The 15,987-nt window shown below is 42.2% G+C and overlaps 2 pseudogenes across 2 annotated transcripts; one reads left to right on the top strand and one right to left on the bottom strand.

The window, feature by feature from the left end:
* The first annotated feature begins 3,451 nt into the window (after window positions 1–3,451).
* LOC311123280 (F-box only protein 5-like) lies at window positions 3,452–5,655 on the top strand (annotated as a pseudogene). Its single transcript has 4 exons — window positions 3,452–4,092; window positions 4,221–4,308; window positions 4,570–4,768; window positions 4,961–5,655. The product of its transcript is annotated as an F-box only protein 5-like (transcript).
* An 8,252-nt stretch (window positions 5,656–13,907) lies between these two features.
* On the bottom strand, window positions 13,908–15,895 carry LOC311123277 (solute carrier family 35 member E3-like; annotated as a pseudogene). The gene is made up of 2 exons: window positions 15,383–15,895; window positions 13,908–14,199 (listed from the first exon to the last, which is right to left on the bottom strand). The product of its transcript is annotated as a solute carrier family 35 member E3-like (transcript).
* Between the last annotated feature and the right edge of the window lie 92 nt (window positions 15,896–15,987).

Here is a 15,987-nt window from a genome sequence, read left to right as displayed (position 1 = left end):
CAGTGCCAGACGTGCCCCCCTGCTTAAGCCAGTACATGTCCAGGCCCGTCTGAAGTTTGCTAGAGTGCATTTGGATGATCCAGAAGAGGATTGGGAGAATGTCATATGGTCAGATGAAACCAAAATATAACTTTTTGGTAAAAACTCAACTCGTCGTGTTTGGAGGACAAAGAATACTGAGTTGCATCCAAAGAACACCATACCTACTGTTAAGCATGGGGGTGGAAACATCATGCTTTGGGGCTGTTTTTCTGCAAAGGGACGAGGACGACTGATCCGTGTAAAGGAAAGAATGAATGGGGCCATGTATCGTGAGATTTTGAGTGAAAACCTTCCATCAGCAAGGGCATTGAAGATGCTCCGTGGCTGGGTCTTTCAGCATGACAATGATCCCAAACACACCGCCCGGGCAACGAAGGAGTTGCTTCGTAAGAAGCATTTCAAGGTCCTGGAGTGGCCTAGCCAGTCTCCAGATCTCAACCCCATAGAAAATCTTTGGAGGGAGTTGAAAGTCTGTGTTGCCCAGCGACAGCCCCAAAACATCACTGCTCTAGAGGAGATCTGCATGGAGGAATGGGCCAAAATACCAGCAACAGTGTGTGAAAACCTTGTGAAGACTTATAGAAAAAGTTTGACCTGTGTCATTGCCAACAAAGGGTATATAACAAAGTTTTAAGAAACTTTTGTTATTGACCAAATACTTATTTTCCACCATAATTTGCAAATAAATTCATTAAAAATCCTACAATGTGATTTTCTGGAATTTTTTTCTCATTTTGTCTGTCATAGTTGACGTGTACCTATGATGAAAATTACAGGCCTCTCTCATCTTTTTAAGTGGGAGAACTTGCACAATTGGTGGCTGACTAAATACTTTTTTTCCCCACTGTATGTCCAGCAACAACATGAAGACAGGGGCAGCATATAAGTCAATGCCAGAAGCATTTATTGACTGATCTCAAAAGTGTTGGCTTACAAAAGCAAAATAAGTTATCACAGTAAAAATAATCAAGGGTGTTCTTTCACATTCCTCAACACTGCATAAACAATATGCATTTCCATAAACAAATGAAATATCAGCTGAAAATACAGCATCTTGGTATTTGTTCAGATTGCAGGATCAACAAGAGCTTTTACCACATTTGTTGCCTCATGGTTGAATTGGAAATATGTGCACCTGAGCATAATTCACAACAAGCAAGCAGGAGCTTTTGATAGAGGCTACTGAAAACATTGATGCAAGTTATTGGTAATAAGACATTTTTATAGACTTCCATATTCTGCCCTCTTGTATAGATTTGTGAAAATGAACAGTGATAGACATTTTGCCTGAAAACAGAATTTGAAAATAATTTATAGAAAAGGTAAACACAGCTATCTGTATGGCTTTGTAAAAATGAACAACCATATTCTGGCCAATTGTATAGATTTGTAAAAATGAACATGAACAGATTATTATTTTTTTTTAAACTTTTTTAAAAATTAAAAATAACTATTTTAAACAACATCAACTGTGAACTGATTTGGGCGTGTGTGTGTTAAAGAGACAGACAGGGAGGGACAAAGAGAGAGAGAGGCTACATTACTTGTACTGAAACTGTTCTCTTCTCTCTTTCAATGCAGCAAAGCGGTTAATGACTTTTTCATTGAAATCAGGCATGCTGAGGACTAGTTCCCTCTCCATGGAAAGCATGGCCAGTGCATTCAGACGTTCCTGGCCCATTGAATTTCGCAGGAATGTCTTAACTCGTGTCAAAGTTGAGAAACATCTCTCAGCTTCAGCTGTTGTCATGGGAGTAGTTATGAGGATGTTCAACAGAGTCACAGTCTCAGAGAACGTCTCCTGGAGGTTGTAGCTCATGAGAACCTGGTAAAGTGCCAGTGCACCACGGTTTGACTTTCTCGTCCTCGGCAAAAAGACCGTTCAGTCTCTCCAAAAGCACACTGGCGATTGAGACTGAGGTTGATTCCGAGATGGGAAGGAACTCAAAAAAGCGCTCCTGCACTTTGTGGTTGCTATCTATGTACCTCAGCACAAGCACCAGCTGTGTCTGTGTAGAAACGTCCGTGGTCTCGTCAGCTTGGCTAGCTACGAAGTTCGCCGACTTCACCTCCTCCACAATATGTTCCCTCATGACCGCTAGCATACAATCCAGTAGCTCTGAACGCTAGCCATCTTTTGATAGTAGTACGTGAATTGATTGACGCTGCTACCCGCTCTTTTCTTAGTTACGTTCATGGTTATGTTACGTATGACGAAAGCGCGTAAGTGCAAGCCCTCAGAAACCCATAGAGATTGTATTGAAAGCTCTGATATTTGAAAAAAATAAGATTTTACATGAGAGGCTATGACAGACTTCTGGGGCGATTTTCAACCTGACTGAAATCGCCCCAAAAGGGGCGGGGCCATTTGAAGCACGACTTTAGCCTGATTGGACATTTAGTGGCAGATCAGACGTCTAGATTAAAACACTGATAACTACTGTTGCCGTGATATAATTGATTAGAAAAAAAATCCCTTTTCCCGTTTGGCAGTGCGTCGCCCATATCGCCCTAATGAACACACCGCCCCTGATGGTAAATATGATGTTTCGTATATACGGGCTCTCTGAGATGTCTCGCAGGACACCCCAGACAACTAAAAACATTGTTCCAGATTCAATACTCAAATACTCCGACAGAGAAATTTTCCCACTTCTCTGCTGGCCAATTAGAGTAAAGACTTGAGCGTGGTTTAAACTTTCTCAGCCAATCCGTTGGTTCAGGGGTTGGTCTCATCTCCTCGGCGCCATTTGTTGTACACTTCAGCCAGGCACAAGATTATCATAACAACCTATCATAGTGAGAAGAGCCAGCTCCCTTAGACATCATTCCTACGTCCAAGGAAGGCTCACAGATCACAAAGAACCAGTATAGTCTAGCATTTGAAGACACAATCCTTATCTTATTTTACCCCCTAAAACAGCTCTTCACATCAATCACAGCCTGCCAGGTGTCACAGCCTACATTAGCCCAGTCAAGAATGCATTCTTTCTAAGTTAGTCATCCCATCAATTTAGGAGAATAATAAATCCCCAATAGTAGTTAACTATAATATTTTACTCTAAATTAGTTGGCTAGCCGGTTAGCTAACCTGGCTAGCTAGTTAGCTATGCTGCAAGCTAAATTGGGGGGAACTAGGGTAGGGCGCCCTTTGATTTGGAGGGATTGCAGCTCTAAATTGTCCTAACTTTTTGATCAACCAAAACAATATCTAGCTAATGTTACATTTTAGAGAATGTAACTAACTCTAGTATGAGTGTGCAATCCACGGTGGTGTGATACAACGTGTTATGTAGCTACTGTAGCTAGCCAGTTTGTCGCGTTTTGATTGAGATGAAACTGGCTAATGCACCGTTTTATTTTCTCTTCCTCAGGGCTACAATTTGTGACCACAATCAGTCATTTAAAAATGAAGTGTCCGTCCAACTACGAGGAACCCCGGTTTCCATGCAACATGGAGAAACTTGTCACATACAAGGAGTCGGGCCTGAAAACCTCCCCACTAAAGGAATGCGTCCAAGTAGTAGTCAAACCACAGCTCTCACCATGTGTCACCACCGCTGCCAACTTTTGCCTCAAGGATGATGTGAAAGGTGTTCACAATAAGGAGAACAACCAACATGATGGGGTACTTGACGAGGTAAACCTAGGCTGTGAAGCATTCGAGGACATCGGTTTCCTCTCTTTACAGAACAGCCAGATAGAGGACGTTGATAACATAAAGGAACTAGAACAGTCTCCAGGACAGGATATATTCTCCCCATGTACTCCAGTTGCTGATTATCACAAGGCTAAGCATACTGCCTCAAAACTCCCCATACTGAAGTTTCAACACGCTGTATGCCAAGATCTCGCCAACAGTTTCAAGAGGACCCATAGCTATGACTGGTCTGTGATTAGCCGGCTAGCAGAGGACTCCGGCCTTGAAAGGGTTTTGGGTGGGAACATGGGCCTTGAATGTATGGCTGTTTTAAAAGCACTGCTGGAGAGGGACATGAAGCACATCCTCACCAGGATCCTGCATCTGCTAGGAGATGTCGACTTGATAAGGTAAATGACAAATGTAATAAGGTAAACATGTGACCTTTACTGGTCCTATGACAATTGTACAGGTTTTTCAACATGGAAATGTTTTTATACTCTTATCATGTATTCATTCATGGTGGTTTTCTTCACAGCTGTAGAAAAGTGAGCAAGACCTGGAGAAAAATCTACCAAGGCAAGTCTGCACTCCGTAGATGCGACCAGGCTAAACAGAGACTCAGGGTAAGCGCTAACATTTAACTGGGGTTCCTTTAGTCATTGTATACCCTTTATCAGGTGTCAATGGTTTTGAACCACATTGATGGTTTGTTTTTTTTAGCTTGCAGAGGCTCCAAACTTTGCTAATCCCTTATGCTGATATGTTCTTAATCTGGATTCATTTACAGGGGCTCCTTCAAGTACTTCAATCTTAATTACCTAACCATAGGGTAATCCACTGCATGAATATTGTTTGGTAAATGGCAATGTCCGTTTTTGTTGTAGGACCCAAGAACTTCTGTAGGACTGGAGAATGTCGGCTCTTTGACACGAGACGCCGCCCTGTCCCGGGTTGTAATGACCTGTATGCAGAGGGTAGCTTCAACCCCTTATCCATAAGTCTAGCTATAGGATGCTCTCCCAGAGAGAAGGCACACCGTCGCTGTACTGCTCCCAGCAATCTCGCTTCAGAGAATACCAAGCGGTGACGGTTGCGCTATTCACTTTGCATGTAAAGGTTCAGAGGACATGATGGTGCTCAGTGTGTGTACTTATTGAGAGTTGGTGTCACCCTTCAATCAGTTCTAAGAAAGTAATTGACATGTTCATGTTACAAATGATACAATGAGTGAGTTATGCTCCGTAGCCTTATACATTCTTTGCTTGTGTTCTCTAGGCTGCCAGTTTGCTGAAGCAGCACGAGTCGCTGAAGCCCTGTAAGCGCTGCGGCTCTCCTGCCAAGCACAACGCAGATGCCATGAGGGCCACCTGTACCCGCCTCAGCTGTGCCTTTGACTTCTGCACCCTGTGCCAGGGCCCTTTTCATGGCTCCTCAGCCTGCCACACAGGGCTGGCCCGGGGGCCTAGCAGCTCCAGAGCCATCCTCATCGGCAGCGCTCGCAGCAAGAGGAACGTCAGGCGCCTGTGAGATCAACGCCGCCCTGGATGAAGACTCAATAACGCACCTTTTTTAAAAACCAACTAAATTTTAACTATTATTTAGTAGTTTTATTCATGGACCTTTTAGCCCACTGCCTCCTCTCCACATACCAAAGGGATCTCGGCTATTGGAATACCCTGTATTAGAACACATTTGTATTCTGTGACAATCCCGTGATGCCAGGTATTCGGCATTTGTCGTCAGAAAGCGACAATCTTACTGGAAGCCAAAAACAGAATGTTTACCTGAATTGTACATTCATTTTATATTTCTTAATGGAATATCCGTCCGTAAATATATTTGTCTGTTAAATGTGAAATGTAAATATTTATATTGTTGAAATAAATTTATCTTTTGCGATTTTCTAAATTGTTTTGTTTTTCTCCCAATTTATTTTTCTAAGCTACATACCGCCAGAAAACGCGCATGCATGCACAAACTTATTTTCTGAATTTAATCAAGCCGAGCATGTCACAATGCCACTTGCTTCAAAAGAGCTGACAACTGGTGAAACTAAGCCATTCATCCATTGGTGCCATACTGCAATGTATTTTCCAATGTAATTGGTAGTCCAGTCTTGTGGCTTTAACAAAGGTCTTCGGCCTCAACATGTCACCTCTTTTATAAAGGAGTAATGAAGCCATTGATGCCAATGAATTCATGAAAATGCATTACTTTTTAATTACAAATGAATTTCCACCAAGCTGCAAATGATTAACCTCAACTATGGCTCTCTCCTCTTGCTCCTCTCCCACATACTGCACAGAATTTCATATGCTTCTCTGAAATCCTCCGATTACTCACTATCTGGAAAGATGCATTGTTAACCTTAAGGAGTTGAAGACTAGGCATAGCTGAAAACGGACATTCTTTACACATTGACACCAGTGATTCATACTCCCTTCATGGTCAATGATTTCAGGCAATTATGATATCATCAGTACATTGCTCAGGATAGCCGCTCAGTGGATTACTCTACTGAGGGTTTGATAATGTGCTATATCCGACTGACAACAGACCCATTATTCTAACAGTTTAGAATGAGGTGCAATTTGTTTTATGGTTCCTCTGTATGCCCATCTTAGTGGAGCCAAATCACACCTGTCTAAAAGCAACTCATGAGGTCCATGATAAGTTGACGACCCTCATTTTTTATGCAGACTAAAGGCTACATCATGTCAAACAAATTACTGGTATTCTCCAATAAAATCAAATTGGATGTGTAGGCTTATCTGTAAAGTTCATGTGTTTTTCACATATTGGGGGCATTTAATAATTGAGAAATGTAACAGCGATACTATACTGTACGTTCAATTAAAAAGTATCTGGGTAATACAAACACAATTTCTCCCCAGTCTGACTAAAATTGATTTCATAGGCCTTATCTGCTGCCTGAAATAATCAGTGGTGCTTGCTCAAAGTCTATATGGTAAAGCAACAGGCCAACTTATTTCACAATTGTATCATCTTTCAATAGTGAAACATAATGCTCTCTGTGCATTAAAAGCATTTTGCTGTCACTCAAAAGAGATGCCTTTGTTTTTCTCCTGCAGACCCAATACATCAGTGGTTTTTCCAATTAGCCTTCCTCTCAGTGCACGTCCTCCCAGTCCATCGGTGTCTGGCCACAGTTGTGTCAGCTCCCTCTGTGCACCTCTATCCTGGGGTTGCTCTCTATTGCTGCCTGCTACACAAAATGTCAATGTGCAGTTGACCGTTCCGGCATGTGTCCTGCCAGCCGTGGTGACAAGTAGCCATTTTTGTGACTTCCCCCTCCTGCTCTGGGCAACGCCCTCGGGGGTGGAACTACACTGAACAAAAATATCAACGCAACATGTAAAGTGTTGGTCCCATGTTTAATGAGCTGAAATAAAAGACCCCGGAAATGTTCAATATGCACAAAAAGCTTATCTCAAAATGTGTGCACAAATTTGTTTACGTCCCTCTTAATGAGCATTTCTCTTTTGCCAAGATAATCCATCCACCTGACAGGTTTGGCATATCAAGAAGTAGATTAAACAGCATGATCATTACACAGGTGCACCTTGTGCTGGGAACAATAAAAGGCCACTCTAAAATGTGCAGTTTTCAACTGTACCGGACAGATGGCAGACAGCGTGTATTGCGCCTGTGTGGGCAGACGGTTTGCTGATGTCAACGTTTGTGAACAGAGTGCCCTGTGGTGGGGTTATGGTATGGGCAGGTATAAGCTACGGACAACGAACACAATTGCATTTTATCAATGGAAATTTGAATGCACAGAGATACCGTGACGAGATCCTGAGGCCCATTGTTGTGCCATTCATCTGCCGCAAAACCCTCATGTTTTAGCATGATAATGCACATCCCCATGTAGCAAGGATCTGGACACAATTCCTGGAAGCTGAAAATGTCCCAGTTCTTCCATGGCCTGCATACTCACCAGACATGTCACCCATCGAGCATGTTTGGGATGCTCTGGATTGACGTGTATGACAGTGTGTTCCAGTTCCTGCCAATATCCAGCAACTTCACACAGCCATTGAAGAGGAGTGGGACAACATTCCACAGGCCACAATCAACAGCCTGATCAAATCTATGTGAAGGAGATGTCGCGCTGCATGAGGCAAATGTTGGTCACACCAGATACTGACTTGTTTTCTGATCCACACCCCTACCTTTAAAAAAAAAAGGTATCTGTGGCCAACAGATGCATATCTGTATTCCCAGTCATGTGTAATCCATAGATTAGGGCCTAGTGACCAGATGCATATCTATATTCCCAGTCATGTGAAATCCATAGATTAGGACCTAATGACCAGATGCATATCTGTATTCCCAGTCATGTGAAATCCATAGATTAGGGCCTAGTGACCAGATGCATATCTGTATTCCCAGTCATGTGTAATCCATAGATTAGGGCCTAGTGACCAGATGCATATCTGTATTCCCAGTCATGTGTAATCCATAGATTAGGGCCTAGTGACCAGATGCATATCTGTATTCCCAGTCATGTGAAATCCATAGATTAGGACCTAATGACCAGATGCATATCTGTATTCCCAGTCATGTGAAATCCATAGATTAGGGCCTAATGACCAGATGCATATCTGTATTCCCAGTCATGTGTAATCCATAGATTAGGGCCTAGTGACCAGATGCATATCTGTATTCCCAGTCATGTGAAATCCATAGATTAGGGCCTAATGACCAGATGCATATCTGTATTCCCAGTCATGTGAAATCCATAGATTAGGGCCTAGTGACCAGATGCATATCTGTATTCCCAGTCATGTGAAATCCATAGATTAGGGCCTAGTGACCAGATGCATATCTGTATTCCCAGTCATGTGAAATCCATAGATTAGGGCCTAATGACCAGATGCATATCTGTATTCCCAGTCATGTGAAATCCATAGATTAGGGCCTAGTGACCAGATGCATATCTGTATTCCCAGTCATGTGAAATCCATAGATTAGGACCTAATGACCAGATGCATATCTGTATTCCCAGTCATGTGAAATCCATAGATTAGGGCCTAGTGACCAGATGCATATCTGTATTCCCAGTCATGTGAAATCCATAGATTAGGGCCTAATGACCAGATGCATATCTGTATTCCCAGTCATGTGTAATCCATAGATTAGGGCCTAGTGACCAGATGCATATCTGTATTCCCAGTCATGTGAAATCCATAGATTAGGGCCTAATGACCAGATGCATATCTGTATTCCCAGTCATGTGAAATCCATAGATTAGGGCCTAGTGACCAGATGCATATCTGTATTCCCAGTCATGTGTAATCCATAGATTAGGGCCTAGTGACCAGATGCATATCTGTATTCCCAGTCATGTGAAATCCATAGATTAGGGCCTAGTGACCAGATGCATATCTGTATTCCCAGTCATGTGAAATCCATAGATTAGGGCCTAATGACCAGATGCATATCTGTATTCCCAGTCATGTGTAATCCATAGATTAGGGCCTAGTGACCAGATGCATATCTGTATTCCCAGTCATGTGAAATCCATAGATTAGGGCCTAATGACCAGATGCATATCTGTATTCCCAGTCATGTGAAATCCATAGATTAGGGCCTAGTGACCAGATGCATATCTGTATTCCCAGTCATGTGTAATCCATAGATTAGGGCCTAGTGACCAGATGCATATCTGTATTCCCAGTCATGTGTAATCCATAGATTAGGGCCTAATGACCAGATGCATATCTGTATTCCCAGTCATGTGTAATCCATAGATTAGGGCCTAGTGACCAGATGCATATCTGTATTCCCAGTCATGTGTAATCCATAGATTAGGGCCTAGTGACCAGATGCATATCTGTATTCCCAGTCATGTGTAATCCATAGATTAGGGCCTAATGACCAGATGCATATCTGTATTCCCAGTCATGTGAAATCCATAGATTAGGGCCTAGTGACCAGAGGCATATCTGTATTCCCAGTCATGTGTAATCCATAGATTAGGGCCTAGTGACCAGATGCATATCTGTATTCCCAGTCATGTGTAATCCATAGATTAGGGCCTAGTGACCAGATGCATATCTGTATTCCAAGTCATGTGTAATCCATAGATTAGGGCCTAATGACCAGATGCATATCTGTATTCCCAGTCATGTGAAATCCATAGATTAGGGCCTAGTGACCAGAGGCATATCTGTATTCCCAGTCATGTGAAATCCATAGATTAGGGCCTAGTGACCAGAGGCATATCTGTATTCCCAGTCATGTGTAATCCATAGATTAGGGCCTAGTGACCAGATGCATATCTGTATTCCCAGTCTTGTGAAATCCATAGATTAGGGCCTAGTGACCAGATGCATATCTGTATTCCCAGTCATGTGTAATCCATAGATTAGGGCCTAATGACCAGATGCATATCTGTATTCCCAGTCATGTGAAATCCATAGATTAGGGCCTAGTGACCAGAGGCATATCTGTATTCCCAGTCATGTGTAATCCATAGATTAGGGCCTAATGACCAGATGCATATCTGTATTCCCAGTCATGTGTAATCCATAGATTAGGGCCTAGTGACCAGATGCATATCTGTATTCCCAGTCATGTGTAATCCATAGATTAGGGCCTAATGACCAGATGCATATCTGTATTCCCAGTCATGTGAAATCCATAGATTAGGGCCTAGTGACCAGATGCATATCTGATTTAAAGGTATCTGTGACCAACAGATGTATATCTGTATTCCCAGTCATGTGAAATCCATAGATTAGGGCCTAATGAATTTATTTCAATGGACTGATTTCCTTATATGAACTGTAACTCAGTAAAATTGTTGAATGTTGCGTTTATATTTTTGTTCAGTGTAACTAGCACTTTTCCTCCCCCTCTCAACCGCCCCCTGTTTATATCTTCCACTAATAGATTGTAGTGTAAAGGAGAAAAATATTATTCATATATGTAGAGTATACAAAGAAGAAGATGCGATGCCCTAGGCTACCACTGAGTCAAACAATCAACATGTTGGCCGCTCAAATGACTGATAACTGTTGATTGGGATTTTCTGTCCAATTGGATTATGGTCACTATTTCTCACCTTCACAGAAGCGTTCTTATTCTAGATAGGTTCTTAAAGTAAGGCCATACACATTTACTTAAATGTTGAACGGATTCCCCTCTTCAATTTAATAAAAAAAAAAAAAAAAAAAATATCTGAAAAAGTGATCCTGAGGCCCATTGTACTGAAAAAGTGCACGATTAGAGGATGCTTCCAGTAAAGAGATACACAACTTCCTCTTGGATTATGGCTGAATTATGCCTCTTTTAGCATCCCCAAGAGGCTATCATCTCTTAAAGTTGGTTGCCAGGTGTTGAACTAAGGTCACTATAGTATTTTAACAAGAAGGTCCACTTCTTGATTTGTATTTGCTTGCCACACAATCTGTTAAACATTTATTTACATTTGTATGGCCTAAATACTGAAAAAATGAACTAGGAATCTGTCTCATTCCATTATTTGTTGTGAACAGTTATTTGACTTATTAGTCCAAAAATAGTGTAGTGTAGGTTATTCGTAGGTGTTATCATCAATCAAGGAGTCTGCTTAGGCGGATCGTGTTCAAAGGCCTTTATTCAAACCACGAGGTTCCAGCGTAAGTACGGACACAATATCCGGAGAACCAGACCCCAAATAAATCTTGCTGTATTCTAACTCTTCGTCACCGCTCCCCCCTTTATATAGCCTTCCAAGAGTTGAATAGCTCCCTCTACTGTTCAATCCCCGTATCTTACCACCCACTTCCTGTTTGTCATATGTGACGTCACGCTAAAACCTTCCCTCTGGATAGCAATAATCAACCTTCCATTTCTTCATGAAAAACCTTTAACAAAGACATAATTTTAATATACTACAATAGTTCTGACATTAAATGTGACATTTTGAGTATGACCCACTTCTGATGTATTCCTGATCGGTCCTTATACTAAAGTCAGTTGTAGAGATTTAGATTTAGTGAATAGCGTATCGCCCATCCTGAATTTGAACATTTTCCAAAATCACATCTTTAATTTTCTCAGTGCATCTTGTGACCTCAGGGTATAAAAAAGGGTTGGAATTCTGTGAAACCAGCCAACATGGACAGGAATGACTGTGAGTTGAAAGGAGACAGCCTTTGACTGTGAGTATGTATCAGATGGCCTTTGTGCTCTAAGCACACCAGATGATAAATCTTTTAGCTGCCCTTTCCAGGACAGATTATCACATTGGTCATTTATTTCTCTGATTTATTGAACTCCAGCAACACTGGGACACTTCTCCTAATGAAACCTCACAATTGAAGTCATTAGACTTTCACACAATCAGGTGTTTACCTACCCTGTTTAGGTCAACAGTGGTCGTGTATGAGTCATACGAGGCATACTACAGTAACTTACTTTAATTGATCTGATTCGGACAATTTTCAGATATTCTCTTTTTTTCCCATGCCAAATCAGGCCAGTTCCATGATTGTGTTTGCCAACATCTGCAGCGAGTGTCTTCTGTACCTGATAACAGCAATACCTTCCCTGTGTCCACAAAGATGCAGAGGTCGATATGATGTATGTGTCGTGACCATCTTTGTATCTGTGCCATTATAGCGGCTTTGACAGCATGGCAAGTGCCATTGAGGCTATCTCCATTTTGAAGTAGGACATTTTCTTCTTCACGATTGGCTGATCCCTCCTGATGACCCGGTTGGACGTGACTCCAACAGGGTCACCAGGAAGGATCAGCCAATGAAGCTGGAAGTCCCACCCAGTTGACTACATTAAAATGATGGAAGCCCTCAATGGCGCTGCACATGCTAAGACGGCCTTTTGGCCACTAGATGTCTCTATCATTCATTATGACCATGACCTTCAAGTCTGCCATGGCCTTTTAGAGCAGTTTGACACTGAAACCCAGCGGCCAGAGACAACAGCTTATACAATGAGCCTGAAGGACAGTTTCATGAGTCCCAGAGGAATTCTGAACATATGCCTCTGTAGGGTGGCTGAAGGAGCATTGTGATCTACAGATCTTCTACTCTACTAGAACATTGGTAATGCTGGCTCTTTGATTGGGTCATTTTCCCATCAAAGAGCCATTTCGCTAGCCTGACTACCCACCCACCATGGCTCTGGCCCAACGCCACGCCCACTTGCGTTTCTTCTCTACCACGAGTCTGGATTTGTTTTCCTCTCCGACGTCTTCTAGCGATCACATTCTGACCATTCTGATTGGTCCAAGAAACCGACAGGTTGGGCCAACATGATTCATAAATCACGTCACTGGCTTGTATACTCTGATTGGTTAGAGACGATCCAATTGCTCATGACTTTGTTTTGTACAATGGCCCACATTTTCTCGTCAGGCAACCATTTCACTACCTTTCGCTCTTCTCTGCTTCTCTCAACCCCATATCTCTCAGTATGAGATGGTGACACACACACACACACCATTTACATAATATACATAATATATCACAAACAGTGGTTGTTGCACATGCACATGTACAGACACAATCTGCGGGTTGGTGTATGACAAAGCTCTGGACCATGTGACACTGATAAGGAGTGACTGGCTCCTGTCGCCCAGCCATATGTCACACAGACAAAGGTAGACCCCATGCTCTCACAGAAACAGGAGTGGGGTGGCCAGGAAGCAGCACTTTTCCCCCCTGACATCAGCAGCCCCCCCCCCTTACCAAACACTCTGATCCTTTGAGAGTCAGTACTGAATCACCACACACAGACAGTATCATTAGCGTATGAAACTGGTCTAGGAAGAGTGGTCCAACACTCAGCTAAGTAATTACCAAGATACACTACATGACCAAAAGCATGTGGATATCTGCTCGTCAAGCATCTCATTCCAAAATCATGGGCATTAACATGGAGTTGGTCTCCCCCTTTGCTGCTATAACAGCCTCCACTCTTCTGGGAAGGCTTTCCACTAGATGTTGGAACATTGCTGCGGGGACTTGCTTCCATTCAGCCACAAGAGCATTGGTGAGGTCGGGCACTGATGTTGGGCGATTAGGTCTGGCTCGCAGTCGGTGTTCCAATTAATCCCAAAGGTGTTCGATTGGGTTGAGGTCAGGGCTCTGTGCAGGCCAGTCAAGTTCTATCTCGACAAACCATTTCTGAATGGACCTCACTTTGTGCACAGGGGCATTGTCATGCTGAAAGGTGAGGAATCCCCTTTAAGAGGAATAAATAACGTGTTCTAGTCTATGTCTGCATTCCAACTAGCACCCTATTCCCTTTCTAGTGCACTACTTTTGACCAGGGCTCATAGGGAATAGGGTGCCATTTGGGAGACAGCCATGTTTGTTGAATCCCGGGTTCACCAGGTCCCAAGTGCACTTCAAAGCATCACTACTTACCACCTGATAGAGGGAGGTGACCAACACCCCTAGTGTGGCAAAGACCATCCCCAGGAGGTTGAACTTCACATCATAGTAGGAGTTCAGGATCACACCTAATGTTATGGGCACCTAGTAGTGGGAAAAGACAGACACATCAGGTAAATAGCGTTACTGTAACTGTAATCATAAAAATTAATGAAAAAAGTTTGGGTTAGGCATTAGGGTTAGTGTGGTTAGGGTTAAAGGGATACTTCGGGATGTTGGCAATGAGGCCCTTTATCTACTTCCCCGGAGTCAGATGAACTCGTGGATACCATTTTTATGGCTAATGCATGCAGTTTGAAGGAAGTCGCTAACTAGCATTAGCGCAATGACTAGAAGTCTATGGATATCTGCTTGTGAAAGTACCTCTAATGTCCTTCATACTGGACACAGAGATTTTCTCTGCAGAGCTGCCTCCAGTATATTCAGTATATACTAAGCTACCTGCCGGACCAGGGGCGGCAGGTAGCTTAGTGGTTAAGAGCGTTGTGCCAGTAACCGAAAGGTCACTGGTTCTAATCCCTGAGCCGACTAGGTGAAAAATCTGTCGATGTGCCCTTGAGCAAGGCACTTAACCCTAATTGCTCCTGTAAGTCGCTCTGGATAAGAGCGTCTGCTAAATGACTAATTATTATTATTAATTATTATATCGATCATCTCTATTCATTGTAGAGCGTAATCCCTGTACATTTTTGTGGGAATGACATTGGAACTACGGAACATAATTTATTTAGTTGTGATCATATTACCAATTTCTGGGTGGTTATGATTTATTATTTTCAAATTATATTATTATTGCCAATTTCACATAGGTCGTCAAATTTGGTTTATTCCAAGATGGTCAAAAATGTATTTGTATTAACCAAATTCTTTATACACAAATACAGATTTTTGAAGGCTACCCCCTTATTTATTTTTTGAAAGACAGCTTGATATTTTTTTGCAATCATTAAGATTGGTTAAAAACAAACATGACCGGAAACTCACTGCTACCTTTGAAACATACATATGTCTAATTTTATGTATATAAGACCTATGTGATCTTTGTAAAATTTTGTTTTCTTAAACCTGTGTGCTTGATTATGTACTTTGCTAAATGTTCATTTTGAATGTATAATTCAACTTCGGTATATGTTTGTACAATTAGAAAAGTATTTAATTTTTTAACAAAAAAAAGTCATCTCAATAAATGCCAATCTGACCATTCTGTATGGAATGCTAGCTACATTGTAGCAGGCAGCAGCATTGGTACATTGTAACCACTACATACCAAAGTCAATTTGATCTTGGTGGAGAATGTCTTCTTGTAACACAGTCTGTATGACAATGATCACAGGAGTTGTCATCGCTTTGGCCAGCTGGTAAGTGCCAATGGTGTTGTTTTGTAAGGACATATTGGTGAAAGCCACGAAGCCACAGAAGCTGAGAGCGAGCCAGATAATTTTGGTGGGTTGGAGACTCTTTGGCGCAAATATGTCCATCTTCTGGCATACCCATAGTCCAAGCCATGTCACCACGAAATGGATCAGCGTTAGAGTCATGTTTGGGAAGCCATAGTGAACATAGATCCATTTGTTGATGAAAACGATGCATATCGACGACAGCAAATTGGCCAATAATCCAATGACGAGGCGGCTGTTCGAGAAAAGGTGTGAAAGTCGGTTAGCCATGGTCCTCTTGATAACCGTCCTGTAAAATCTACCTATAGGGTTCAGTAGTACTGTATAGTATGAAGCTAGCTTGCTAATGTAAACCAACAAATTCAAGTAAAAATGTCTACCCTCTGCCAGTTGTGCAACGCTTTCATACTTTTCCCATCGCATGTTGATCATATAGGAAAAAAAAAGAGCCTGGCTGCAACTTAACGGGAGTAGT

The sequence above is a fragment of the Coregonus lavaretus genome (genome assembly GCF_964263955.1).
Source record: "Coregonus lavaretus genome assembly, contig: HAP1_SCAFFOLD_4430, whole genome shotgun sequence".
Classification (NCBI taxonomy): Eukaryota; Metazoa; Chordata; class Actinopteri; order Salmoniformes; family Salmonidae; genus Coregonus; species Coregonus lavaretus.
Note: the sequence above shows the minus strand (reverse complement) of the source record. Positions and strands in the feature narration are given on the sequence as shown.